This window comes from Schistocerca piceifrons, chromosome 6 (genome assembly GCF_021461385.2).
Source record: "Schistocerca piceifrons isolate TAMUIC-IGC-003096 chromosome 6, iqSchPice1.1, whole genome shotgun sequence".
In the NCBI taxonomy this organism is placed as follows: Eukaryota; Metazoa; Arthropoda; class Insecta; order Orthoptera; family Acrididae; genus Schistocerca; species Schistocerca piceifrons.
The window spans coordinates 102,209,735-102,236,766 of record NC_060143.1 but is presented as its reverse complement, the minus strand read 5'-3'; positions in this window follow the sequence as shown (position 1 = coordinate 102,236,766).

The window sequence follows — 27,032 nt, the reverse complement described above, 5'->3', positions numbered from 1 at the left end:
TCTTCTTCTGCAGTGAACTTGTTTGGATTAGATTTATTTCAGTTGTTTAACATGTCTATTGTAAATCAGGTGCTATCAGTGACTCAGACTGTGCCTTCAGACAGTGTTTCTCGCTTATGTGACGAATTTGCAGACATTTTTGCACCGGGCTTAGGTTGCGCTAAAAACTATGAAGCACATTTGGAACTGAAAGTAAACGCGCAACCGAAATTTTTCAGAGCGCGCAATGTTCCCCACGCATTGCGTGATGAGGTCGCAAGAACATTGAACAATGTAGAATCACAAGGTGTGAGTGAATGTGCGCAATGCCTCTTCTCTTTCAGCTCCGCTTCATCGCGTACGCCGTGCAGGTGTTCCGTTCGTCTGGACGACGGAATGCGAACGCTCCTTTCGCCAGTTGAAATCGGCGTTGCTTTCTAATACTTGCCTCACGCCTTTCGATCCCCAGAAACCCCTTTTGTTGATGGTAGATGCATCGGATTTCGGGATCGGTGCTGTGCTTGCGCACAAAGTTGGCTCGTATGATCGCCCTATTGCCTTTGCGTTCAAATTGCTCTCATCTGCGCAACGAAATTATTACCGGATAGAGAAAGAAGCTTTGGCTCTCGTGTTTGGTGTTACTAAGTTCCATGATTTCTTGTATGGTCGTCACTTCACCATCATCACAGACCACAAACCTTTGACATCGCTTTTTCATCCGAACAAGCCTGTGCCTCCGCGTACAGCGCAGAAATTCATTCGCTGGTCTATTTTCCTCTCGCAGTACCGCTACGATATCTTGTATCGGTCCACTGCTAAGCACGGAAACGCCGATGCGTTGTCCCGTTTGCTTGTTGCTGAGGATAAAGCATTCGATTCTTCCGAACTTGCTTGCCTGTTCATTGATTCGGAAACCGATGAAGTGGTCGAATCGTTTCCGATTGATTTTCGTCGTGTAGCTACAGCCACAGCTGCTGACCCTGTCCTTGCTACTGTTTTACGTTTTGTTGCTACGCAATGGCCTTTGTCAAAGTCTCGGATCGAGGATCCGTTGGTTCGCCGATTTTTTGCTCTCAAGGAGAGACTTTTTGTTCGACGTGGTGTTTTGTTGTTGCGTTCTGATAATGATCAGTCCAGCGTAGTGGTCCCACGTTCGTTACAGTCCTCTGTTTTACGGCTTCTTCACCAAGGACATTGGGGTATAGTGCGAACGAAACAACTTGCTCGTCAGCACTGTACTTGGTTCGGAATCGATTCTGCGATTACGAATATGTGTTCTTCTTGCATGGCGTGTGCCGAACAACAATCCGCACCGCCGCAGAAAGTCTTTGCATGGCCAAAAGCCACTTCCCCTTGGCAACGCTTGCACGTTGATTTTGCTGGTCCATTCTGGAATGCTCGATGGATGGTTCTGGTCGACGCCTTCAGTAATTTTCCTTTTGTTGTCCGGATGTCTTCCACGACGTCCTCCGCCACCATCCAAGCGTTGTCTGCTATTTTTTGCATTGAAGGTCTTCCGCAGACTATTGTTTCCGACAATGGCCCACAGTTCATGTCCGCAGAATTCCAGACATTCTGCCAGGCCAATGGTATTCAACATCTGACATCCGCGCCGTTTTCGCCTCAGTCAAACGGTGCCGCTGAACGATTGGTCCGGACTTTCAAGTCACAGATGTTGAAATTGAAAGAGTCGCATTCTCGGGAGGACGCATTGTTGCTCTTTATGTCCTCGTATCGCTCTCAGCCCCGTGATGGTCGCTCGCCGGCTGAGTTGCTCCATGGTCGTCCTCATCGCACCTTGATGTCTTTGCTGCGTCCGCCGCATCAGGTTCCTTTGCAGCGGCAGACTCCTGCTTTTGCTCCAGGCGACGTTGTATTCTATCGCAACTATCGAGGTTCACGGCGTTGGCTCGCAGGGCGCATTCTTCGCTGCCTCGGCCGCGCGATGTATTTGGTTTTGGGGGCCTCTGGTGAGGTGCGTCGGCATCTCAATCAGCTGCGCCTCTGTCGTCGCACGGGTTCTGCCGCTCCCCGTCTGCTTTCAGCGACGGTGCCGTCCGGTCAGCGCCATGGGGACCCATCTACTGGCTCGCCTCATCCCCAGGTGTTACCGACGAGGCCTTCCATTTTGCCCCTTGGCGCCGCGCCGCCGCAGCAGCCGCCGCCGCCGCCGCAGCCGCCGGTCCTCCGGCCGGCGCCGCCCGCATTCGACGCTTCGCTGCAGCCGCCAAGCGCCTCCCAGGGTCACGCGCCGCCGATCGCTTCCCGTGACCAGCTGTCCTCCGCCATGGAACTCTCGCCCGCTCCGGACCACATGACGTCATCGCGCGTCCGCTACCCCGACGCAATGGAGGTCGACCCTTCGGCCCCTCCTGTCTCTTTACGGGCGCATACACCGCATGTTGACGTGCACCCTGGACTAGGTTTTCAGGCGTTTCCTAGCTCCCCTCGGACCGAATGGCCGGGTGCGGGTGGCACAGCCTCGCCTGTTGTTAGGCTCCCCACCTCATCGCATACGTCAACATGGGGTCCTCCCCACGGCGGGCGGAAGCCTTATCTCACGACCGTTCGCCGATTTGCGGGGGAGGAATGTGGTGTCACCGCCAGACACCACACTTGCTAGGTGGTAGTTTAAATCGGCCGCGGTCCATTTAGTACATGTCGGACCCACGTGTCGCCACTGTGTGATCGCAGACCTAGCGCCACCACAAGGCAGGTCTCGTGATACGAACAAGCACTCGCCCCAGTTGTACGGACGACCTAGCTATAGCTAGCGACTAGATGTACGAAGCCTTTCTCTCTCATTAGCCGAGAGACAGAATAGCCTTCAGCTAAGTTAATGGCTACGAACTAGCAAGGCGCCATTAGCCTTACAGTGATTGTAATTAAAGTCTCCTGTGTATAGTCAAGAGCGATGTACCACAATGATTGATTAAGGATAAGTATTAATCCAGCTACGTACTTTTCTTCATAGCATTAATTACCTAACCTGTTCCAGTACTTCACGCCCGCCTGCGTTAGTCTAGCGTGCATTTTCAGCCATCTCGATCTACAAGGTGTTGGCCCAGCTGCCGACACATCATAAAGAAAGAGGAATGAACAGTTGGTAAGTGTCAACCTTTCTTATTCGAACCCATTTTATAAGAACGTTATTTTTCTTGGAAATTATTTCGTGGAACTCATGACAGGATAATTTTAAACTACACAACAACAACAACATCTTTGTGGCTGGATAGGTCTGCATTTCATTGCGATCCTTTGTCTATTGGGCATTTATGAAAGAGAACACCCTTTCTAAGTTAGTGTTATGGCCTGCAACTGCATAATAATTGCGAATAAAATTCTTCATTATGATGTGATTTGAAAGAAGCTGTCCAATTTCACGTGCCAAAAGCTTTTGAAAGGCAGAGTCGTCTAAGTTCGTGAAATTTTACTGTCATGACAAACAATTATTTTCATTCAAGCTTATGTTTTTATAGGCAAAATATCTATAGTTTCTGTTACTTGTTCCCGGTTTGGAACATCAGTTAGTGCCATCCACTGAAGGTACTTTAATTGGTTGAAAAATTCACATATCCAGTATTTTAAGTAATCTTTGGCAATTATGTACATATTAAACATATTTGTTCTAAATTCTTCCACCTGATTTTGATGTGTCTTTGGTAATCTCCTTAAAATTTCAAATACTTTGATTGGACCATTACGTCATTAGCTCAAAACAAACCTTAGTTGTGGGTTCTCTACTTCATCTAAAATGCCTAACAGAAGCCTGCGAGGCCGGACTTTTATATATATGGCCGGACACGACTATAAAAAAACGGACATGTCCGGCTAAAGCTGTATATCTGGTAACCCTTCATCCACCATAGATACATATCTTCAGTACGGAAGGCGCTGCTCCAATAGGGTGCGTTTGTTCCGTCTGTGCCAACAGCAGTTTTATGGTCGGTGTTTCATTTTTTCGAGGTGATGGTTAAAACATCAAGCCTGCTTCTTGTATTATGTCATCGTCCAGTTGTGCGTGCTTTCTTTGTTTATCCTGTGGTGGCGGCCAGACGGTGCCGCTGCGCTTTTGCGCGTGGCGCGTACTGCAGTGTGATGTGTGGCTGGTAGCTGGCTGGTGTAGCGGGTAGCGGCTAGCAGGCGCACGAGCTGTGTTGACGCGCGCCCAGTTTGTGCAACGTGCGCGCCCGCTGTTTGCCGTAACTCGCCGTTATTCTGCGATGCGCCGGCGCGGAAGAAGTTGCGCAAACAGACGGCCTGCAAACACGGTGACAGCTGCCGCGCGTTTGACGCTGCTCATTACACCGACCGACACCGCTGTGGTGGTGGGGGCCGAGCGGTGGCCTAACCGACACGCCGGAGCTACCGATCTCCCCTTCTCGCTATCTTACCCGTTCCTCATTCTGCCAGTGGGCCAGGTTAATTTTTAGCCGCTTGCGTCGGAAGCTCCAGGAGGCTATTCGTAGACGGTGCTGTCTTCTTTAGGAAGGATGGAACGTCAGAAGGCTGCAGCGAAACGAAGGAAGACTTGGAGAGGATCGTGCTAGGTGCAACGATTTGCAGTTGACATTCAGCGTATTTAAACGTATTACAGTGCGCACCGATGGTTGACATATCCATTACTCTTCGAATGCGATATTGGCAAAAAATCAGAGGAAACAGTAATAACCGTAAAATACCTATGAGTGACCATAATGAGCGACCTGAAGTGAAATGACGACATGCAGGGTGTTTCAGATAAAATATTGTAACAAGTGACAGGAATGTTTATTGAGGAAGGTTCTCACGTAGACTAATTTTACCTGTTGTGGAATAAGCCCTGACATCTGCGCGGTTTCGTTGGATCACTACATGAAAGTACTGTCCTAGGACTTATCCCTATGTAAGTAGGCTGTTTAGGTTTTTACGTTGGTAACACCACGTAGCGCTCTGTATGAAAATCACTGACAGCTGTTTGCAGTCTGTGGCTGGTTGGCATTGTTGAAATATTCGCTATTGTAGTGTTGGGCAGTTTGATGTGAACAGCGCGTAGTGTTGCGCAGTTGGAGGTGAGCCGCCAGCAGTGGTGGATGTGGGGAGTGAGATGGCGGAGTTTTGAGAGCGGATGATCTGGACGTGTGTCCGCCAGAAAGAGTAAATTTGTAAGACTGGATGACTTTGAACACTATTAAGGTAAATATATTGTTTATTCTCTATCAAAATCTTTCATTTACTACGTATGCCTCTCAGTAGTTAGTGCCTTCAGTAGTTAGAATCTTTTATTTACCTGGCAGTATTGGCGCTCGCTGTATTGCAGTAGTTCGAGTAACGAAGATTTTTGTGAGGTAAGTGATTCATGAAAGGTATGCGTTATTGATAGTAAGGGCCATTCTTTTGTAGAGATTATTGAAAGTCAGATTGCGTTGCGCTAAAAATATTGTGTCTCAGTTTAGTGTTGATCAGAATACGTAAAGAGAGAAATATCTGAGTACGTTGAGTTCTCCTCAGCTGTTTGAAAATCAAATAACGTAAGAGGTTTATCAGTGCAGCCATTCATAAATTTTTCTAAGGGGACGTTTCACCTAAAATGAATAGCCAGAGACTTCTTTTTAAGTTAAATGTTAGAATTTTACCAACATTTAATCACTTTCCTTACATCCTTCCCGTGATGACCAGGTCTCTTGCAGTCTCTAATAATTTTTACACACAGGTCGTTACTACGGACATAATAGCTCTTAGTTCTTAGAAAAGTAAAAGATCACGCAATACATGTGAAGTGATCAAAAGTTGCTACACATGTAATTAAGTGGAGAAAGTCACCGAACTGTTGTCAGTCACAAATATTGTTCAAATTACCCAAAACACACACTCTATGACTATCTTTTACTCATTACTATAAAACATGTTCTCTCCGCCCAGTTTACACACATGGAGATGCAACTCTGAAGGTTCTCGAGGCTAGGTTAAAGAAAAGACTAGCTGTACCAACCGAAAGCCAGGAAAAAAATGAACACAGTGACCGAAACCTAAGCTTAGACTGAAATGGTGCGAGATTCGGCATTATAAAGACTCGCACTGGAATATTTTTCAGCTTCTTTAATCCATAATAGTTTTCAGGGTCTGTAGATCATAAAGTTCATCTGTTAATGGCTACTGATTCTGTCATTATATTTTGCATGTATACTGTTTATCATGAGCAGTATCCATTAAACAATGCAGTGCTAACCTATGCCTACGCAATGGGAATAGCGTGTTTATGACCATGGGATCCACCTTATAAATTAAAAATTCAACTATTTCAAATTTAGTAATTTTTAATTAAGGACCCTAGCTCATTAATAGGCCAATGTTCATTAATACGGATCAATAGAGTCAGAGAAAAATCAGGTGACCAAAGAGTATACCAACAGATCCCGGAAATTTACAGTAATTTGTGTGTAATGGGCACTGAAAGTTCGGATTGGGTAAAAATCTTTAATTAACAGTGTCTTTTAAACTAAGTAAGTTTGGGTTAATACGAACAATTTACTGAAAAGAGGAAAATTATCTCTTTAATTTGGAACCATATTTAAAATTGTAAACATTTCCAGGGCAGATTTGGACTCTGACCACAAGTAATTGTTTATGAACTATAGATAAAAAGTGAAGAAATTGCAAAAAGGTAGGAAAGTAAGGATACGGGACCTGGATAGGACGAAAGAACCAGGTTATTGAGGGTCTCAGAGGAAGCATTAGGGAACGATTGACAACAAGAGAAAGGAATACGGTAGAAGAAGAATAGCTAGCGTTTTTGTATTTGATTGATGAAAGTAGACAATATGGTAAATGAAGCAGGAGAAAGGGAATACAACCGTCTAAAAATTCAGTTTGATAGGAATTGCAAAGTGAGTAAGCAGGAATGACTAGAGGACAAATATAAGGATTTAGAAGCGTATATCACTAGGAGGAAGATAGAAGCAACCTACAGGAAAATTAAAGAGGCCTTAGAGAAAAGAGAAGCAGCTGTATGAACATCAACAGCTGAGATGGAATACCAGTGCTAAGTGAAGCAGGGAAAGCTGAAAGTTGGAAGGAGTACATAGATGCTCTATACAAGGGATATGACCTTGCATGTAATATTATATGGACAGTAGATGGCGTAGATGAAGGGGAGATGGGAGACATGGCGTTGTGAGAAGAATTTTATAAAGTACTGAAAGACCTAAGTTCCTACAAGATTCCAGTAGTGGATGACATTCCGTCAGAACTACTCATACCCTTCAGAGAGCCAGCCATTACAAAACTCTTCCATCCGCTGGGCAAGATGTATCGGACAAGCGAAATACTCAAGATTTCAAGAATATATAATAATTCCAGTTCTAAAGAAAGCAGGTGCTGACAAGTGTGAATTTTACCGCATTATCAGTTTAATAAGTCATGGTTGCAAAATACTCGTACCAATTCTTTATAGAAGAATGGAAAAACTGGTAGAAACCGGCCTCGGGAAAGATCATTTCGATTCCGGAGAAATGTAGGAACACGAGAGGCAGTACTGACCCTACAGTTTCTCGTAGAAGCTAGGTAAAAGAAAGGTAAACCTATGTTTATAGTGTCTATAGACTTAAAGAAAGCTTTTAACAATGCTGACTGGACTACTCTCTTTGACGTTCTGAAGGCAGCAGGGGTAAAATACATGGAAAGAAAGACAATTTACAACTTGGACAGAAACCAGATGGCAGTTATCAGAATCGAGGGGCATGAAAGAGGGGGGAGTGAGACAGTGTTGTGGCTCATACCCGACGTTATTCAACCTGCGCACTGAGCAAGCAGTAAACAAAAGAAAATTTTGTTGTAGGAATTAAAGTCCATGGAGAAGAAATAAAAACTTTGAGGTTTGCCGATGACATTGTAAATCTGTCAGAGAGAGTAAAGGACTTGGAAGACGGTTGAGCGTAATGGACAGTATGTTGAAAGGAGGACATAAGGTGCCGCTCGGGATTAGCCGAGCGGTTTAAAGCGCTGCAGTCATGGACTGTGCGGCTGGTCCCGGCGGAGGTTCGAGTCCTCCCTCGGGCATGGGTGTGAGTGTTTGTTATTAGGATAATTTAGGTTCAATATTGTGCAAGCTTAGGGACTGATGACCTTAAGTCGAGTAAGATTTCACACACATTTCAACTTTTTTTTTTTTTGAGGACATAAGGTAAACACCAACAAAAGCGAAGCAAGGCTAATGAAATGTAGTCGAATTAAATAGGTGATACTAAGGGAATGAGATTAGGAAACGCGATGCGTAAAGTAGTAGATGAGTTTTGCTATCTGGAGAGTGAAGTAACTAATGATGGCCGAAGTTGAGAGGGGATAAAATGTTGACTGGCAATGGCAAGAAGAGCGCTTCTGAAGGAGGAAAATTTGTTAACATCGAATATAGATTTAAGAGTCAGGAAGTCTTTTTTGAAAGTGTATACGGGGTGTTAACAAAAAGGTACGGCCAAACTTTCAGGAAACATTCCTCACACACAAATAATGAAAAGATTATATGTGGACATGTGTCCGGAAACGCTTATTTCCATGTTAGAGCTGATTTTAGTTTCGTCAGTATGTTCTTCCACCTACGCTCAATGGAGCACGTTATCATGATTTCATACGGGATACTCTACCTGTGCTACTAGAACATGTACCTTTACAAGTACGACACAACATGTGATTCATGCACGATGGAGCTCCTGCACATTTCTATCCAAGTGTTCGTACGCTTCTCAACAACAGATTCGGTGACCGATGGATTGGTAGAGGCGGACCAATTCCACGGCCTCCATGCTCTCCTGACCTCAACCCTCTTGACTTTCATTTATTGGAGCATTTGAAAGCTCTTGTCTACGCAACCCCGGTACCAAATGTAGAGACTCCTCGTGCTCATATTCTCCAGGGCTGCATCAGCGTATCAGGGATTCCATGCGACGGAGGGTGGATGCATGTATCCTCGCTAACGGAGGACATTTTGGACATTTCCTGTGACAAAGTGTTTGAAGTCACGCTGGTACGTTCTGTTGCTGTGTGTTTCCATTCCATGATTAATGTGATTTGAAGAGAAGTAATAAAATGAGCTCTAACATGGAAAGTAAGCGTATCCGGACCCATGTCCACATAAGATATTTTTTTTCTTTGTGTGTGAGGAATGTTTCCTGAAAGTTTGGCCGTACCTTTTTGTAACACCCTGTATATGGAGTATAGCTATGTATGGAAGTGAAACACGGGCGATAAACAGCTTAGACAAAAAGAGAGTAGAAGCTACTGAAATGCGGTACTACAGAAGAATGCTGACGATCATGTGGATAGGTCACGTAGCTAATGAGGAGGCACTGAACAGAATTGGGGATCGCACCACCCAGACCACCCCCGAGGAGATCGACAGCTCATACGAATGGCATTGCAGGACACACCTGCGTCCTGCTCGTCTCTGGTGCATCAGTGGAACAGTGGAACACATCATACGCTACCAGGAGTGATAGTCCGTCACTGTCTATTACGGCATGGGCTAAGTGCGCGTCTTCCACTTCTCCGCCTACCTTTGACGAATGTGCAGAAACTTGTTAGACGGGAGTGATGATTTGGAACGACGTCACTGGGGACCGGAATGGGATCAGATAGTGTTTTCGGACGAATGTAGGTTCTGTTTGTTTGAAATGATGGCCGCGTTTCGGTTCACCGCAGAGAGGGCAAGCGGCATGACAATGACTCAATCCTAACAAGACATACAGCACCAACTCCAGGCCCTATGGGGTGGGGTGCTATTAGGTACAACCACATATCACAGTTGGTGTGTGTAAAGGGCACTGTGACCAGCGTGAACCACGTGTATAACATCCTGCGACCCGTAGCCATATCCTTTCTGCACAACACCCCAGATGCCATTTGTCAGCAAGACAACGCACGACCACATCTTGCTGTACGAAGACTTACCTTCTTAGTGTCACTGGATGTCAGCCTTCTGCCTTGACCCGCCAGATCACCAGACTTGTCGCTAATCGAAAATGCGTGGGATATGGTGAAGCGATGGGTGCAGCGCTGTGACCCATTGCAGACCGCCACGGATGATCTTTGGAATCAGGTGAATGCAGCATGGATGGCTATACCACAGGACGCCATTCGCGACTTAATCACGCATGGAACAAGTTATGAGGAGGGCCCATGGTGGACCCTGAGCCTGCTAGGCAACAGGCTACGTACTGAAACGAGGAGATTGAAATGCTAATCATTTCTGCAGAACATACTAATGTACACGTCCTGTGAATTTGAACGTTCTGTTTCCAGTCGTTCAAGGTGTTCTATTTCTTTTCCAGACCATGAGTTCAATTGGCCATCACACTCCGTCTTCAGGCCACTAGTGGCCTACCGGGACCATCTTACTGCCGTGTCATCCTCAGTGGAGGATGCGCATAGGAGGGGCGTGGGGTCAGCACACCGCTTTCCCAGTCGTTATGATGGTATTCTTCACCGAAGCCGCTACTGTTCGGTCGAGTAGCTCCTCAATTGGCATCACGAGGCTGAGTGCACCCCAAAAAATGGGAACAGAGCATGGCGGCCTGGATGGTCACTCATCCAAGTCCCGACCACGCCCGACAGCGCTTAACTTCGGTGGTCTCACGGAAACCAGTGTATCCACTGCGGCAAGGCTGTTGTCCAACTGTCCATCAAAGCCGTGGGAATGATGTCAGAAGCCAGTAGAAGAAAAGCAACAGCCTCAGATGAGGTTGGGCTCGTCGGTCGTCGAAGGAGATGTGCTGCGCGTCTGCCTCGAACGTTATCCACGGGTGTAGCGAGCATACGCTTTCACAGTTACAGATGGAAATGGAAATGTCGTGTGGCTAGGGCCTCCCGTCGGGTAGACCGTTCGCCTGGTGCAGGTCTTTCGATTTGACGCCACTTCGGCGACCTGCGTGTCGATGGGGATGAAATGATGATGATTAGGACAACACAACACCCAGTCCCTGAGCGGAGAAAATTTCCGACCCAGCCGGGAATCGAACCCAGGCCCTTAGGATTGACAGTCTGTCACGCTGACCACTTTTTTTTTTTTTTTTTTTTTTTTTTTTTTTTTTTTTTTTTTTTCCCGCGTGCAGAGCACATTGGATTAGCAGTCCAACGCCTTAACCACTTTTTTTTTTTTCAAGATGTCGCAAAAATTATTGCTTTGTTTGTTTATACGATAATTACCACTGCGGTTTTTGTTTCTAATTATTATATGTATAAAAATTGAATGTTTCCCAATCGACTTTGTTATTCTGACTAAAAACCCAATGATTCTCCTCACATACTTTACAATGAAAAATGGAAAACCCACCGCCATGAATTGTGTTGTTGGACAAAAAGAAAATAATTTTTATTCAATAATGTAACTAATTTGTTAAAGATAATGTAGGTTTGGGAGACTTTCTGAATAATTGGTGGAATAACAAAAGAAAATGAAACAGAAGAAAAAAAAAGTGCCGGAGGAGGAATTGAACCCGAGACCTCTGGCGTAACAGTCCGAGCCCTTTTTTTTTTTTTAGGGGACCGGTGGGGTCTCGGGGGGCAAAGTGGGCAGGGGTCGAAACCTGAGGCCTGGCCACAGTGTCCCCCGCACCACCACCGAGCCTGTGGTGCTTAGGGAAGTGGGAGAAACAGGAATCAACAGTAGTGGAAGGCGTTGTTATTTATTTATTTGCATGTGTTTTTGTAATATTCACTAATAGCATGAAATTATAGGAACACATATGCGAAAGATAAAAGAAATATAAATTCTAGGTAAAGAAAAAGAAAGGAAAAAGGAAAAGCAAAAAGAAATAAAATCCGCGCAATCTGCGACGCGCTCTCCCATCCGCGGAGGTCAGAAGTAGAATAGATCGTAGGCGGTTGAAACTCAGACACCGCCGGGGGAGGAGGGGAGGGTGCCCTCTGTGCCAGACACCACCCAACTCAGTGGAGGTCTAACTAGGACCGCCCGAAGATAGTTAGCAAATAATGTTCGGTAACGTGGCGTGTTTTCGAGAGCTGCATGGGCTGTTCGTAAATAGGTCCAGAAGTCGAGGCGGGATTTAGGTCCCTCATTAAAGAGATAAGCGACCGCCCACCCTTCGACCCACGTAATAGCATGACATTTGGCGGCGGGAAAATGTCGGTACTCCGGGTATAGAAACATTCGAGGCTCGACTGTGTCTGGTGGCACCCGGAGATAGCAGGCAATGATTTGCTGCACGAAGCGCCATACATCTTGCGATGAGGCGCATGTCAGACGGTGTTCATCAGTGTCCAGTTGCTGGCAAAGGAGACAAAGAGGGGATTCTGACAAGCCAATGTTGTGCAGGCGCTGCTTCGTGGCAAATTTCCTGTTGACTATGTGATACCACAGCGCCCGGACGTTCGTAGGGAGGAAGGGTTGGTGGACGGTAGTCCACACTATGGGCCACTGGATGGAGGGGTGTTTGGTCTCCATCACATTCCGAGGAACACAGCGCAGCAACAGGCTGTAAAAATCCTTAGTCCTAGGTGGGCTTGTATCTGGGAGACTGGTATGTATATAACTGTAGTCGACGAAAAAGGTCGAAAGATGGGACAAATGAGGCACGATATGGCCGACAAACACTGGTGGTGAGGTGGAAGCTGGTAGGAGGACCTCAAGCAAGCTGCGTGTTAGAGATGTACCCTGGCCCATCCACTGTTTTCTCATGGTACTCATGTACAAGGCTGCAGATCGCATACGGACATTGACGAGCCCGACGCCACCATACCGTGTGGGCAGGGTAAGTGTCTCATAACGGACCTTAAACATTGAACCAGCCGTGAGGTAATAGCCAAAAGCCGCCTGAAGGTTGCGCCCAATTGCAGTTGGCAGAGGGAGAACTTGCGCGATGTGAACCAATTTTGATGCCACATAAAGATTAATAAACGCAACCCTTTGAAGTGTGTCCTGGCGGCGCAAGAGGTTCTGGCGGACGTCGTTGCGGATGACGTGTAACAGGTGACGGAAATTCGTTGCCGCCGTGCGTGTGACCGTGGGGGTAAAGGTAATGCCCAGGTACCGGAAAGTCCGCACAAGCGGCAGTGGTGCCACTTCACCCTCCTGGAGGCCTCGTCCAATGTGCATTGCAGAAGATTTGGCGACATTCATGGCACTGCCAGCGGCAGCCCCATAACGGGTAATCAAGTCGAGGACATCCCAAATCTCAGAGCCGGAGCGAATGAGGAGGAGGAGGTCATCAGCATATGCCCGACAGCGAAAAGTGTGTTGGCGTAGGGTGAGGCCAGAAAGCTTGGTCGTCAAGCCCCCAATAAGGGGCTCAAGGGCAATAGCATACAGGAGGGTAGAGAGGGGGCACCCCAGCCGTATCGAACGGCAGATAGGTACCGGCCCTGCTATACGTCCATTGACTTGGACACGTGAACTGGCACTGTCGTAAAGACGCCGGATGACGTCGAGAAACGGAGGGGGGATGCCCATTCGGGCTGCCACCGAAAACAGGAAACGACGACGCACTTTATCGAAGGCGCTGTCGAAGTCTATAGCGACGACCGCTGCCCGGAGCCTGCAGGCCGCCGCTATCGCAATTAAGTCGCGGCATTCCCCTGTGGCAGTCTGTATGTTAATCTGTCCGCCAGGCGTCGTTTGTTCTGGCGAGAGGATATGAGGGAGTGTAGTTCGGAGCCGCATTGCCACTAAGCGCGCGAAAATCTTGTAATCGGCATTGAGGAGGGTGAGCGGTCTGTAACTCGTGACCATCGAACCACGGGCTGGTTTGTGGACTGGTATAATGATGCCCTCAGCAAAGGCGGGTGGGATTGCTTGGTCAGATGTTATCAGTTCTTGATAAATAGTCGTCCACCGAGGGGCCATGAGGTCCCGAAAGGTACGGTAAAACTCAATCGGTAAGCCGTCAATGCCGGGCGATCTGTTGACTGCACCTTTGGCGATTGCGTTGTTGACTTCGTCTAGCGTGACCGCCACTGTCAAAGCATCCGCCTCCGTGTGGGGGAGGGTGCGCGTGACGTAATTCAAAATGGAGTCGTCATCACTATAAGTACGACGGTAGTGCTCGGCGAATGCGCGGACGATGTCATTCTGAGTGGTCACCTGCGTTCCATGAGGCGTTGTCAAAGTGCTGATGATCTGCCGACGACGCCTTCGGTTGTCGGACACTATATCATGCATGGATGGAATTTCTAAATCCGCGTGATCGTGGCGCCGCGGCCATATCACGACCCCTTGCAATTTCCGGCGTGCCAGCGCAATTATCTTCGCCTTAGTTCTTTGCCGTTCCAACTGCTTGTCCGGGGTTGGCGGTTGAGCATCCAGATCTCGGAGAATCGCGTAATAGAAGTCAACAGTGGTGCGATGCCAGTCGGCCATGTCCTTCCCGTATCTCATCAGTGTCCTCCGGATCGCCGGCTTGGCGCAGTCCAACCACCATGTCAATGTCGAGCGGTAGCGGGGAAGGCGTCGTTCGCAGGCTGTCCACGTGTCAGTGACTTGTTGGCGACACGCCTGGTCATGCAAGTGTGAGGTATTGAGTTTCCATGGCGCACGGCTGCGCCATACTGATTGCTGCGGAAGAAGGACCGTACAGATGTAAGCGCAATGGTCGGAAAAGGCCAGCGGCCAGCGTTCGGCGCCCCGTATCGCAGATCTAAGAGTTTGTGAGACATATATCCTGTCTAGTCGGCTTGCGGAATGACTTGTAAGAAAGGTATGGCCAGAAAGGTCGCCTGTTGTACTTCCCAGGTATCGTGAAGCAGGAGGTCTCGCACCACTATACGTAGCTCCTGGCATGTAGTATAGTGGGGAATCTGATCTTTAGGATGCAGAACGCTGTTAAAGTCACCTCCTAGTAGGCAATGGTCATAACGCCCTAAAAACAGGGGAGCGATTTCCTCGGAATAAAACTGGGCTCTTTCATGCCGTCGTTCGGTGCCTGAGGGAGCGTAGACATTAATGATGCGTGTCCCCATGGCAGTGAGTGCCATGCCCCGAGCTGATGGAAGGAAGGCGACATCGGTCACAGAAATCCCGTGGCGGACGTAGATGGCCACCCCGCGGCCCATAGGATCACTCGCGGAAACGTGGGCGGTATAGCCATTAATATCCGGGAGACTAGCCAGGTGAACTTCCTGCAGAAGGGCGAAATCAATATCCGAAGCCCAGAACATCTCCTGCATAAGGCGGATTTTCACCCTGGAACGGATGTTGTTGATGTTGATGGTTGCTATCCGGTAGGCCAGGTGTCGGATTGCTGGTGGCTGGTCCACTCCGCCGTCCGCGCAAGGGTGTGGGCGTCGCAGCGGAACGTTATCCCGCTGGGCCGCAGGGGAGTCTGGGGAGAGTATGATTAGTGGTGCGGCCTTGACGGCGCAGGGTCCCGTAACGGCTCCTGCTCCGTGACCTCCTCCTCGTGCCACGCCGTGGAAGCGGAAACTGGTGTATTGTCCATTTTGTCTTCAGAAGATGTTGTAATTGTGCGTGGTGTCGTGTCGCCTGTGAGACGTTCATGATTTAGTTCAGCGTCAGCACGGGGCGCAGGCACACCGATAGATGTCTCCGCGCTCATGACGTCTTCGTCAGCAGTAGCGGGTTCTGAGGCTTCGTGCTGGTCGACGGGTACGTCCTCCTCGACTTGTAACGTCTCCTCTTGGCCGGAAACGGTGCGACGTCTTCGCTTGCGACGTTTCGGGGAACATTGTTTCCTTGTGCGACCCTCCGTGTCCGACGACGGAAGGGAGTCACGTCGTTCTGGCAGAAAGGCCGCTGTAGGAACGATGAGCGAGTCGATCTCCATCGTGTTTCCGAGATCAGGGTCAGCGTCTGGTTGCGTCGGCATCTTCGGAGCGGCGTCAATGGCCGGCCGAGGCGGCGGGTCGTCCGAGGCGCTCTCCGTCAGTGTCTGGTCGGGCTCGTTGGTGGCGTCGTTTGTGGTGACCGGGCGACGTTGCAAAGTGGTAGGAGAAGCCAGAGCAGCGGCATAGGTCACCGGTAGCACTGTAGGTTGCGACGTGGGTGGTTTTTCGGCAGCTGGAAGTTGCGTAATACGCCGTTGTAGGCATTCGGATCTAAGGTGGCCTTCTTTGCCGCACCCGGAACAGGTCCGAGGCTGGCCATCGTATATAATTATGGCACGGCATCCGCCGATCTGTAAGTAGGACGGGACGTGGCTTCGGAGATCTATGGTGACCTGTCGGACCCCGTTTAGGACAGGATACGTCCGAAACTGTGTCCACTTCTCCGCAGTGTGGCCGTGGACTGTGCCGTATGGGCGTAGTGCCGCGACGACTTCCTCAGCTGGAAGTTCGAATGGCAATTCGAAAATGCGTATCGTTCGCATACCTAAGCCTGCGTGGTCGATGGTTACCTCTCCCACATTGCCATCAGCGTGACAGAAGCGGAGCCCCTGTTTGGTCTCACGTAGTATGCGTTCGCACGCCGCGTCGTTAATGAGTTTCACATAGACCGTGCTGCTCACGATGGACAAATGTATGCCTATAATATCGGTCGCCGGGATCTTCACTTCCTCTCGCAGAAAACGCTCCACCTCAAGTGCTTTGGGTCGGGCATAATCGTTGCAGAAAGTAAATCGGAGTGTTGATTTACGGTAACGGTTCGCCATGGATCGTACAAGGTAAGCCGGCACTTAAGCAACGGCCGTCGGAAAGTAAACAAGGCGAGCTCGCGCGCCGCACGAAGTCAACACGTACGCGTCCGCTCTGTTGCCCTGCCGAAGGCAGACTGACCACTCAGCTACCGGGGAAGACACAGTTACAGATGTGCGCACGTTTTCAAGATGGCAGTGTATTATAATTGCCTAAGGCGAAGGTCGCAGCACTGATGTAGCGAGATATTTACTTCCATCGTACTGTGCTATTGTTTTTATGGTGAACAATAATAAACAAAAATTACTCGAAGTTTTTGTTATTTATAAAACCCAGATCACATGAAATGGACCCGTGGACCTGAAACTCTGGATAAACAACGACCGTAAGATAAATAAAGTAAGAGCAGGTATTTGGTGATGCTGGGTAATTTCGGTTTTAGTTTCTTCTAACTCATTGCTGGTGGGGGGGGGGGGGGGAGGGAGTGGGGCGAACGCTACTTCTGTTGATAGTTCCTTGGGACGTCAGTGCTTGCAGCACAGGATACTGTCGACCCAACTGCAAGCACTCTGGTGGGAAAGGAAAAATATTGTACTCTTGTTGTTTGCCATAAGATTCAATAGTTGTATTAGTGTGTGCACACTAGCTATGAAAATTTGAGATAACCTGTCGAGGTATGAGCAAAAAGTACTTATCATTTGTTTTGCCGAGAATGTTGCTAATTTGTTGTGTACCGCACTTAGTTTTGTTATGTACGTGGCAGAAACTACACCTTTAATTTTGGAAGAAAATTCTTAGCTTTTTAGCGCCTGTAAAATGAAGTTCACTCGCAGTCCAATGTTTCACGTTATAGCAAGTTTTCTTTGTAATTTATGAACGTAGTGAACCAAGCAAAATTTATTGGCTCTGTAATTAGTTTCACGTTAACGTAAATAATTTTTCGTTTCAGCATATCGCGAAATTACTTACCTTAAAATACTTTCTTCCTATTTCAGATCAGTATATGTCTAAGGAAAGGACAAAATGTCGAATATATCAGTGGTGCCTAGTGTCCATGCGTAAATTTTTTACCACTGAGGGACAACGCACCACTTCGGCTTTTGCGGCATCATTGTTGGCACTGTTAACCTAGCTTAATACTTGTGATGATCTTTTACAAAAATGTTCAAATGTGTGTGAAATCTTATGGGACTTAACAGCTAAGGTCAGCAGTCTTTAAGCTTACACACTACTTGAGCTAAATTATCCTAAGGACAAACACACACACCCATGCCCGAGGGAGGACTCGAACCTCCACCGGGACCAGTCGCATAGTCCATGAGTGCAGCGCCTGAGACCACTCGGCTAATCCCGCGCGGCGATCTTTTACAACTACGAAGAAAATACCTTTCATCTATCACGAAATTACCTAACAATGTCTGTGGTACATATCATCAGTTAAAATTGCACTTGTGACATAAAACGGTTACATTTCTACTGGCAGTGGTTCGTATTAATAATTATGATACACACATGGTATCAGGAGAAAAGGAACATGCTTCGAGAAATGATAGTATTAGTGATTCTGAACAATAACCATCACATGAACTTACGCCCTGTTCTTAACGGTTTCCGGGGAAATTAATAAAAACAGTGGGGTACAGGACAAATGCAGGTGATACTAAATGAAACATTGTGATCTACTGTTTTGTTTAATTGTGTACATTTACTCACAAAAGATGTGCAGAAATTACGCTGTCAACTGCAGTGCATTTTGCAACTGTTGTAGACAGCTGCTGATATGGTGATCTTAGCTCATCCGTACGGTTCTTTACTTGAGCACATGCACGTAAAATACGAGCGAGAAGTTCCCCATTTGTGTCCACACTGCACTTGTAGCCTTCGCTCTTAAGCCAACCAGTAATCTAATGGAGTAAGGCCGCGTCAAGTCGGTGACCAAGAAACGACTCCACGGCGATAGATACAACGCCCAGGATACAGTAAAGTACTGTACACTTGCCATACGGAATGTGGATCAGGTCTGTAGTGAAGAAAAGTACATGCACCGTCGTGTTGTCGGAGGAATATGCTTCAAGTATTCTGGTAACATATTTCGAATTGAACCAAGATAAGGTGTTTGTGTTTGTGCACAGTTCTGTATTATCCTTGAAATGGTTACCACTGAAGTGGCCAGTAAAGACAACACTACGTAGCCTAATGTCGCTTTGGTTGTATTCGTATGTGAGAGCTGGTGAGAGATGGTATGCTTCTGACAACCGTGTTTTTCAAACAGGTGAATATCTGATACGATTAAGCAAAGGCCGTGTGTTGACTTGAAGCTTTTTTTTGTTTAGAATCACAAATACTGTCATCCCTCAAAGCATATACCTTTCCTCCAGATTCATTCTGTATAACTAGATGAAATGTTTTTACGTTAGAGTGTGAAAAGAAACCTGCAAATGTAAATCTGTCACAAATATACCTCCCTTTACCTTGTATCCATGGATGTTGTGGATTTGAGAAACTATTGACGCAGTTCGCTTTTTTGTGAACTAAATAATAAACAACAATTTGATCTGAAAACGTATTGCCATTCGCCAGGGTAGGTGACTGGGCGTTAACAATGAATATCCGGGTGAGACATATTGTAACGAATGGAGATCGGCTTCGTGAAACAGTGAAGAACTTCTTGGACAAACTAAATTTACTTTGCCTACCTGTTTCTAAAAGCTATGAAGGAGGTAATTGGAAACAGAAGGGAAACACTCGGACACTTGCTCCAGTGACCCCCGATAATGAGCTGCAAGCTAAATTCCGACTGTATAATAGATGAGCTACCGTATCTGGTGGTCGCAACAGGTGAGGCACCTGTTACCACTGCTGCCTACCCACTGCGCTACTGTGGTAATTGCATTTACAGTGACGCAGTGGGCTCGGTGTAAGGCGGGTATTTAGTTGTCGAGTGCGGAAGGAGGTGAATTTTCGATACAACTACGAGTTAAAATGCTGCCTTGTATTTGTACAATGGACTACACAATAAACTTCGAAAGCAGTAAAATAGGTTTTGAGAACGTTTTAAGTCGGTGATTCTACCAAACGTCGCGTTGCGGTTTGAGAATGTGCTGCTAGTTGCATTATCCATCCTCAGCTCATCTCAACCATCTTCTTCATCTCCTCAGCTCTAACGTTGGTATGCAATAAGATAGCTCCTCAGATGCTTCCTCTGCAATGAGACCTTCATTTGGTGGTAGTGTTGTGATTCTTCTATTCAAATGGTTCAAATGGCTCTAAGAACTATGGGAAAAACATTTGAGGTCATCAGTCCCCTACACTTTTTGTTTTTTTGGTCAGTCTACTGACTGGTTTGATGCGGCCCGCCACGAATTCCTTTCCTGTGCTAACCTCTTCATCTCCAATCTCTGTCTTCCTCTACAGTTTTTGCCCTCTACAGCTCCCTCTAGTACCATGGAAGTCATTCCCTCATGTCTTAGCAGATGTCCTATCATCCTGTCCCTTCTCCTTATCAGTGTTTTCCACATATTCCTTTCCTCTCCGATTCTGCGTAGAACCTCCTCATTCCTTACCTTATCAGTCCACCTAATTTTCAACATTCGTCTATAGCACCACATCTCAAATGCTTCGATTCCCTTCTGTTCCGGTTTTCCCACAGTCCATGTTTCACTACCATACAATGCTGTACTCCAGACGTACATCCTCAGAAATTTCTTCCTCAAATTAAGGCCGGTATTTGATATTAGTAGACTTCTCTTGGCCAGAAATGCCTTTTTTGCCATAGCGAGTCTGCTGTTGATGTCCTCCTTGCTCCGTCCGTCAATGGTTATTTTACTGCCTAGGTAGCAGAATTCCTTAGCTTCATTGACTTCGTGACCATCAATCCTGATGTTAAGTTCCTCGCTGTTCTCATTTCTGCTACTTCTCATTACCTTCGTCTTTCTCCGATTTACTCTCAAACCATACTTTGTACTCATTAGATTGTTCATTCCGTTCAGCAGATCATTTAATTCTTCTTCACTTTCACTCAGGATAACAATGTCATCAGCGAGTCGTATCATTGATATCCTTTCACCTTGTATTTTAATTCCAATCCTGAACCTTTCTTGTATTTCCATCACTGCTTCCTCGATGTACAGATTGAAGAGTAGGGGCGAAAGGCTACAGCCTTGTCTTACACCCTTCTTAATACGAGCACTTCGTTCTTGATCGTCCACTCTTATTATTCCCTCTTGGTTGTTGTACATTTTGTATATGACCCGTCTCTCCCTATAGCTTACCCCTACTTTTTTCAGAATCTCGAACAGCTTGCACCATTTTATATTGTCGAACGCTTTTTCCAGGTCGACAAATCCTATGAAAGTGTCTTGATTTTTCTTTAGCCTTGCTTCCATTATTAGGCGTAAAGTCGGAATTGCCTCTCTCGTCCCTTTACTTTTCCTAAAGCCAAACTGATCGTCACCTAGCGCATTCTCAATTTTCTTTTCCATTCTTCAGTATATTATTCTTGTAAGCAGCTTCGATGCATGAGCTGTTAAGCTGATTGTGCGATAATTCTCGCACTTGTCAGCTCTTGCCGTCTTCGGAATTGTGTGGATGATGCTTTTCCGAAAGTCAGATTGTATATCGCCAGACTCATATATTCTACACTCCAACGTGAATAGTCGTTTTGTTTCCACTTCCCCCAAAGATTTTAGAAATTCTGATGGAATGTTGTCTATCCCATCTGCCTTATTTGACCGTAAGTCCTCCAAAGCTCTTTTAAATTCCGATTCTAATACTGGATCCCCTATCTCTTCTAAATCGACTCCTGTTTCTTCTTCTATCACATCAGTCAGACAAATCTTCACCATCATGGAGGCTTTCAATGTATTCTTTCCACCTATCTGCTCTCTCCTCTGTATTTAACAGTGGAATTCCCGTTGCACTCTTAATGTTGCCACCGTTGCTTTTAATGTCACCAAAGGTTGTTTTGACTTTCCTGTCTGCTGAGTCTGTCCTTCCGACAATCATATCTTTTTCGATGTCTTCACATTTTTCCTGCAGCCATTTCGTCTTAGCTTCCCTGCACTTCCTATTTATTTCATTCCTCAGCGACTTGTATTTCTGTATTCCTGATTTTCCTGGAACATGTTTGTACTTCCTCCTTTCATCAATCAACTGAAGTATTTCTTCTGTTATCCATGGTTTCTTCGCAGCTACCCTCTTTGTACCTATGTTTTCCTTCCCCTACACTTAGAACTACTTAAACCTAACTAACCTAAGGACATCACACACATTCATGCCCGAGGCAGGATTCGAACCTGCGACCGTAGCAGCAGCGTGGTTCCGGACTGAAGCGCTTAGAACCACTCGGCCACAGCGGCCGGCTGCTTCTTCTATGGCACTCATAAATTGCATCTTTTTCCTGATCTTCTTCTTTCGACTTTCGCTTCAGTATTGTTGTTACACCAACTGGATTAGCACAGAAGATGAGCAATGTAACTGTTCTCTTCTGTTTATTTTTTTTCCACTTGATTTCAATTTTCTTCATTCTTTCCAATCCATCTTTATGTATCACTCCGTCGATGTTCATAATACTCGCCGTCTCTATCATATTTCAAAACCTTTCAGTGTCTTTTAACTTTCTTTCTCATGGTCCATCTTTCTCTCTCCAACGGACAATTTTGAAACTTCATGGTAGAATAAAACTGCATTTATACCGGCATCTACATCTACATGGATACTCTGCAAATCACATTTAAGTGCCTGGTAGAGGCGTGTCGAACCAGGAAAGTTTCCTTTCACAGAAACTGTTGTTACCAGATAAGCGTCTCAGTACCCGTCGTTGCACTTGGAGAGAGATACCAGCAGAAGTGAAACTACGAGGACAGGCTGAGAGCTGTGCAGTAGGTGACTAAAGGTTGGGCTCTAGCGCACAGTTTTAGTATTGCAGGAAGTTTTAACAATCCGCCTCTTTACTTTTGTAGTCGACGATTTTGATGCTATTCGGGTTATGTTCTTCTTCTTCTTCTTCTTGTCATGCTTTAGGTCTTACTCGGCCGATTGCAGCTGTATTTGATCCTTTCACCTTTTTGCTGGCCTTTCAATGCATCTTTGATTTTGTAGAATATATTAATAAAAATGCAGCGGTAATTTACATTTCTCCAGTCACATCCATTTTTAGCCATTTTCTTCAACATTTCCATTTATCAAGTATTTTCGATTCCTTCCCGGTACCTAGTTCTCTTTTATAATGTAACTTTGTGGATCCTGCTATGATTCTGAGGAATTTCAGTTTATTGGCCTCTAATCTTGTTTTATCTTTTTTTCTCATTACTCAAGATTCACTCCCATACAGCAGTGTTAGTACTGACATAATTTTATAAAATTTAAGATAAGTTTATGCTCTTACTTTATATTGGAGAGATCTGCTAATGATACCGTTTAGCTAATTTAACTTCACAATTTTGTCTTATTGATGTAGGTCTTCTCTGTACATTAGTATGTAGCCTAGAAATTCAAATCTATCTCCATGCTTCGTCATCTTGTTTTCCATGAATAGTTTGTCATAATTGTGTTTTTCCCAGTGAAAGACATAGCTTATGTTCTGTTGTACTGATACTGACATGTTACGTATCTGACATATTTTATGTATTCATTAGGCAGGTCTCTGTAATTTGAAGTTAGGACGGTAGGAGGCGAGGTACGGGCAGAATTGAAGCTGTGAGGGTGGGTCGTGAGTCGTGCTTGGGTAGCTCAGATAGTAGAGCACTTGCCTGTGAAAGGCAGAGGTCCTCAGTTCGAGTCTCGGTCCGGCATACAGTTTTAATCTGCCAGAAAGCTTCATATTAGCGCACACTCCGCTGCAGAGTGAAATTCTCATTCTCATTCTCTGTAATCCATCTTAGCTGTTCTGGATTAAAACTTGACCATCAGCAAATAGCATCGTCGTTATATAATCTTGGTTAAATCACATGTGTAATTCAGTAATTTGATTCTCCTTTGTCGTGCAATTTCGTCAACATATACAGGGGGTCCACTTAAACGTTTCAGCGCAAACACCTGTGGAACAACAACTTCCGAGGGTATGAATGTAAGGCATGAGCTCATGAATGTAAATACTTTGAGTCTTCCCAAAACGTAAGCAAATACTATCTTCAACACAAATTTTTGTCTTTTTGGACACTCTGTATTATTTCTTATTCAATCAATAGCACGAAAAATCAGAAAAAGAGTGGCGTTGGTTGGATCACAGTACATCCCAAGAAATTGCAAAGCAAAGTTGACATTGAAATAAATGAAAGGTGCCGCTATTGCACATCCCGCGATGCAAGCGCGAAGCCCACGTTGTCCGTAATCGCGATGTGACTGACGTACTATGATGCGACAGACGCTGTACGTATTGCTGTTTATTGGAACCAATACAAATATCCAGTCACCCACAATGAAAAATAAGGAAAGGGTTGCTCGTTAGCAATTTATTGAGCTTTACTAGAATACTACAATGGACATCAAGGCAAAGAAATATCACAGCCCAGAGTAAACATAATTAATGGCTGACCAAGGATCTAATAGAGGGGTAAATGCTAGTTGTACGCAGTTGTAATCAATTACATAATGATACATGACACATACAGGACATGTCACTGAACGCTTTTCATGGTTACATTAAAACTGAAGTTACGCACGTGGTGAAAGGATTACACAAATGTACAACAGCACCTACAAAACGAACATACGTCTTCTCAGAAACACATAGAATTTTCGCCGGTTTGCAATAACATTTCTCATTGCAGAAACGCAACGACACCGCAGTACGCCCCCCAACACTGGTCGACTAACTGCTGTCAGCGTTTCTGGCGTTACTGCGGCACGTGCAGCTGTAATAGGGGCTTTCATATAGTACACTGTCGTATGAAACTTCTTATGAACCACATTTTTCACCTGTCCCCAGACAAAAAAGTTCATGGGGATGAGTTCCGCCAACGTCGCTGGAAATCTCTGAGACGGCGTGCCCCGAATAATCGAGCGATTTAGGAATTGTTGCTTTAGTACACTGACCGGTACTGTTCCGTAGTATTTACGTAGTAAATAACACACGCAATACGGAAACCGTTACTTACATATCTGTGTTTGTGGCAGGAAATCCTGTTATTACTTTTGACCCTCGCGATAACAGTAAAAGTAAGATTATCTACGCCAATCACATCGCGACTGCGAACAACGGGGGGACCACGCTTGCATCTTGGGATGGGAAATAGTGGTGCATTTCGGTTGTTTCAAACCCCAGCTTCACTTTGCAATTTCTCGAGATTTAATTGACTTATTTCGATGTAACCAACGCCATTCTTTTTCTGATTTTTCATGTTATTGATTGCATAAGAAATAATACAGGATGTGCATTAAAAAAAGTTTGTGTTGAAGCTAATATGTTCTTACGTTTTATAATGTCTTATAGTATTTACTTTCATAAGCCCCTGCGTTACATTCATACAAGCAAAAGACGTTTTTCGGTGTCTAGTGTTGTTTCAGAGATATTTGCACTGAACGTTTAATTGGGCCACCTTTTGGTGGAAAAAATTGCAACACCAAAAAATAATTAATGTAGAATATTGAAATTTCGGGAATACATTTGTGTAGGTAAAATATTTAAGATCACATTTTAATGAAAGAGGCAGATAAGCCATCGCACATCTGAAATGCTCGTACGTTAATAACCGACGTAACTGCCAGACTTTTGAATGCAAGCATGCAAACGTGCTTGCATTGTGTTGTACAAGTGCCGGATGCCAGCTTGTGGGATTGAGTTCCGTGCTTGTTACGCTTGGTCGGTCATTACAGGGACGGTTAATGTTGTTTGTGGATGACACAGGAATTATCATCCGATGGTGTACCATATGTGATCGACTGGAGACAGAGCTGGTGATCGATCAGGCCAAGGCAACATGTCGACACCCTGTAGAGCATATTGGGTTGCTTACGTCGGCAAGCGTTATCTTGTTGGAAAGCTTCCCCTGGAATGCTCTATATTGAAGACAGCACAGCAGGTCGAATCACCAGACTGACGTACAATTTTGCAGTCAGGGTGCGTGGTATAACCACGCGAGTGCTCCTGCTGCCTTACGAAACCGTACGCTAGACCGTAACTTCCGTTCTAGGTCCAATGTGTCCAGCACGCAGACAGGTTGGTTTCAGGACGTCAACTGGCCTCCTAATCAGTACACAGCCATCATTGGCACCGAGGCGGAATAGGCTTTTATCAGAAAACACAACAGACCTCCGCTCCGCCCTCCAATTGGAGTGGCAAAAGGCGGCGGTTTGGGGACAGTGTAAGAGGCTACAGGGCGTCTGTCTCGGTTTTGTCCTTGAAGTAACCGATTTGTAACAGTTCGTTCTGTGACTGTGGTGCCCACTGCTACTTAGGTTGCAGCTGCGGATGCAGAGAGCCATTGGCCCAACAGGGTGATCTTCCCTCTCGGTAGTGCCATTTGGCCATCCGGAGCCCGGATCTTCTTGTGGCCGTATATTCTCGTGATCACCATTGCCACGTGTCATGTGCAGTAGCTACATTCCTACCAAATCTTTCTGCAGTATTGAAGAAGGAACGTCCAGATGTTCGTAACACTGTTACGCGACCTCGTTTAAACTGAGTGAGGTATTGATAACGTTGTCTTTGTCGCCTTAAAGGTATTCTTCACTAACATCAACTCATCACGTCCAAATTCAAATACGACTAACACTCACGAACGTCACACGTGTACAATACTGGCCATTAAAATTGCTACACCACGAAGATGACGTGTTGCAGACGCGAAATTTAACCGACAGGAAGAAGGTGGTGTGATATGGAAATGATTAGCTTTTCAGAGTATTCAAACAAGGTTGGCGCCGGTGGCGACACCTACAACGTGCTGACACGAGGAAAGTTTCCAACCGATTTCTCATACACAAACAGCCGTTGACGGGCGTTGCCTAGTGAAACGTTGTTTTGTGCCTCGTGTAAGGAGGAGAAATGCATACCATCACCTTTCCGACTTTGATACAGGTCGGATTGTAGCCTATCGCGATTGCGGCTTATCGTATCGCGACATTGCTGCTCGCGTTGTTCGAGATCCAATGACTGTTAGCAGAATATGGAATCGGTGGGTTCAGGAGGGTAATACGGATCGCCGTGCTGGATCCCAACGGCCTCGTATCACTAGCAGTCGAGATGACAGGCATCTTATCCGCATGGCTGTAATGGATCGTGCAGGCACGTCTCGATCCCTGAGTCAACGGATGGGGACGTTTGCAAGACAAACTATCTGCACGAACAGTTCGACGACGTTTGCAGCAGCATGGACTTTCAGCTCGGAGACCATGACTGCGGTTACCCTTGACGTTGCATCACAGACAGGAGCGCCTGCGATGGTGTACTCAACGACGAACCTGGGTGCACGAATGGCAAAACGTCATTTTTTCGGATGAATCCAGGTTCTGTTTAAGCATAATGATGGTCGCATCCG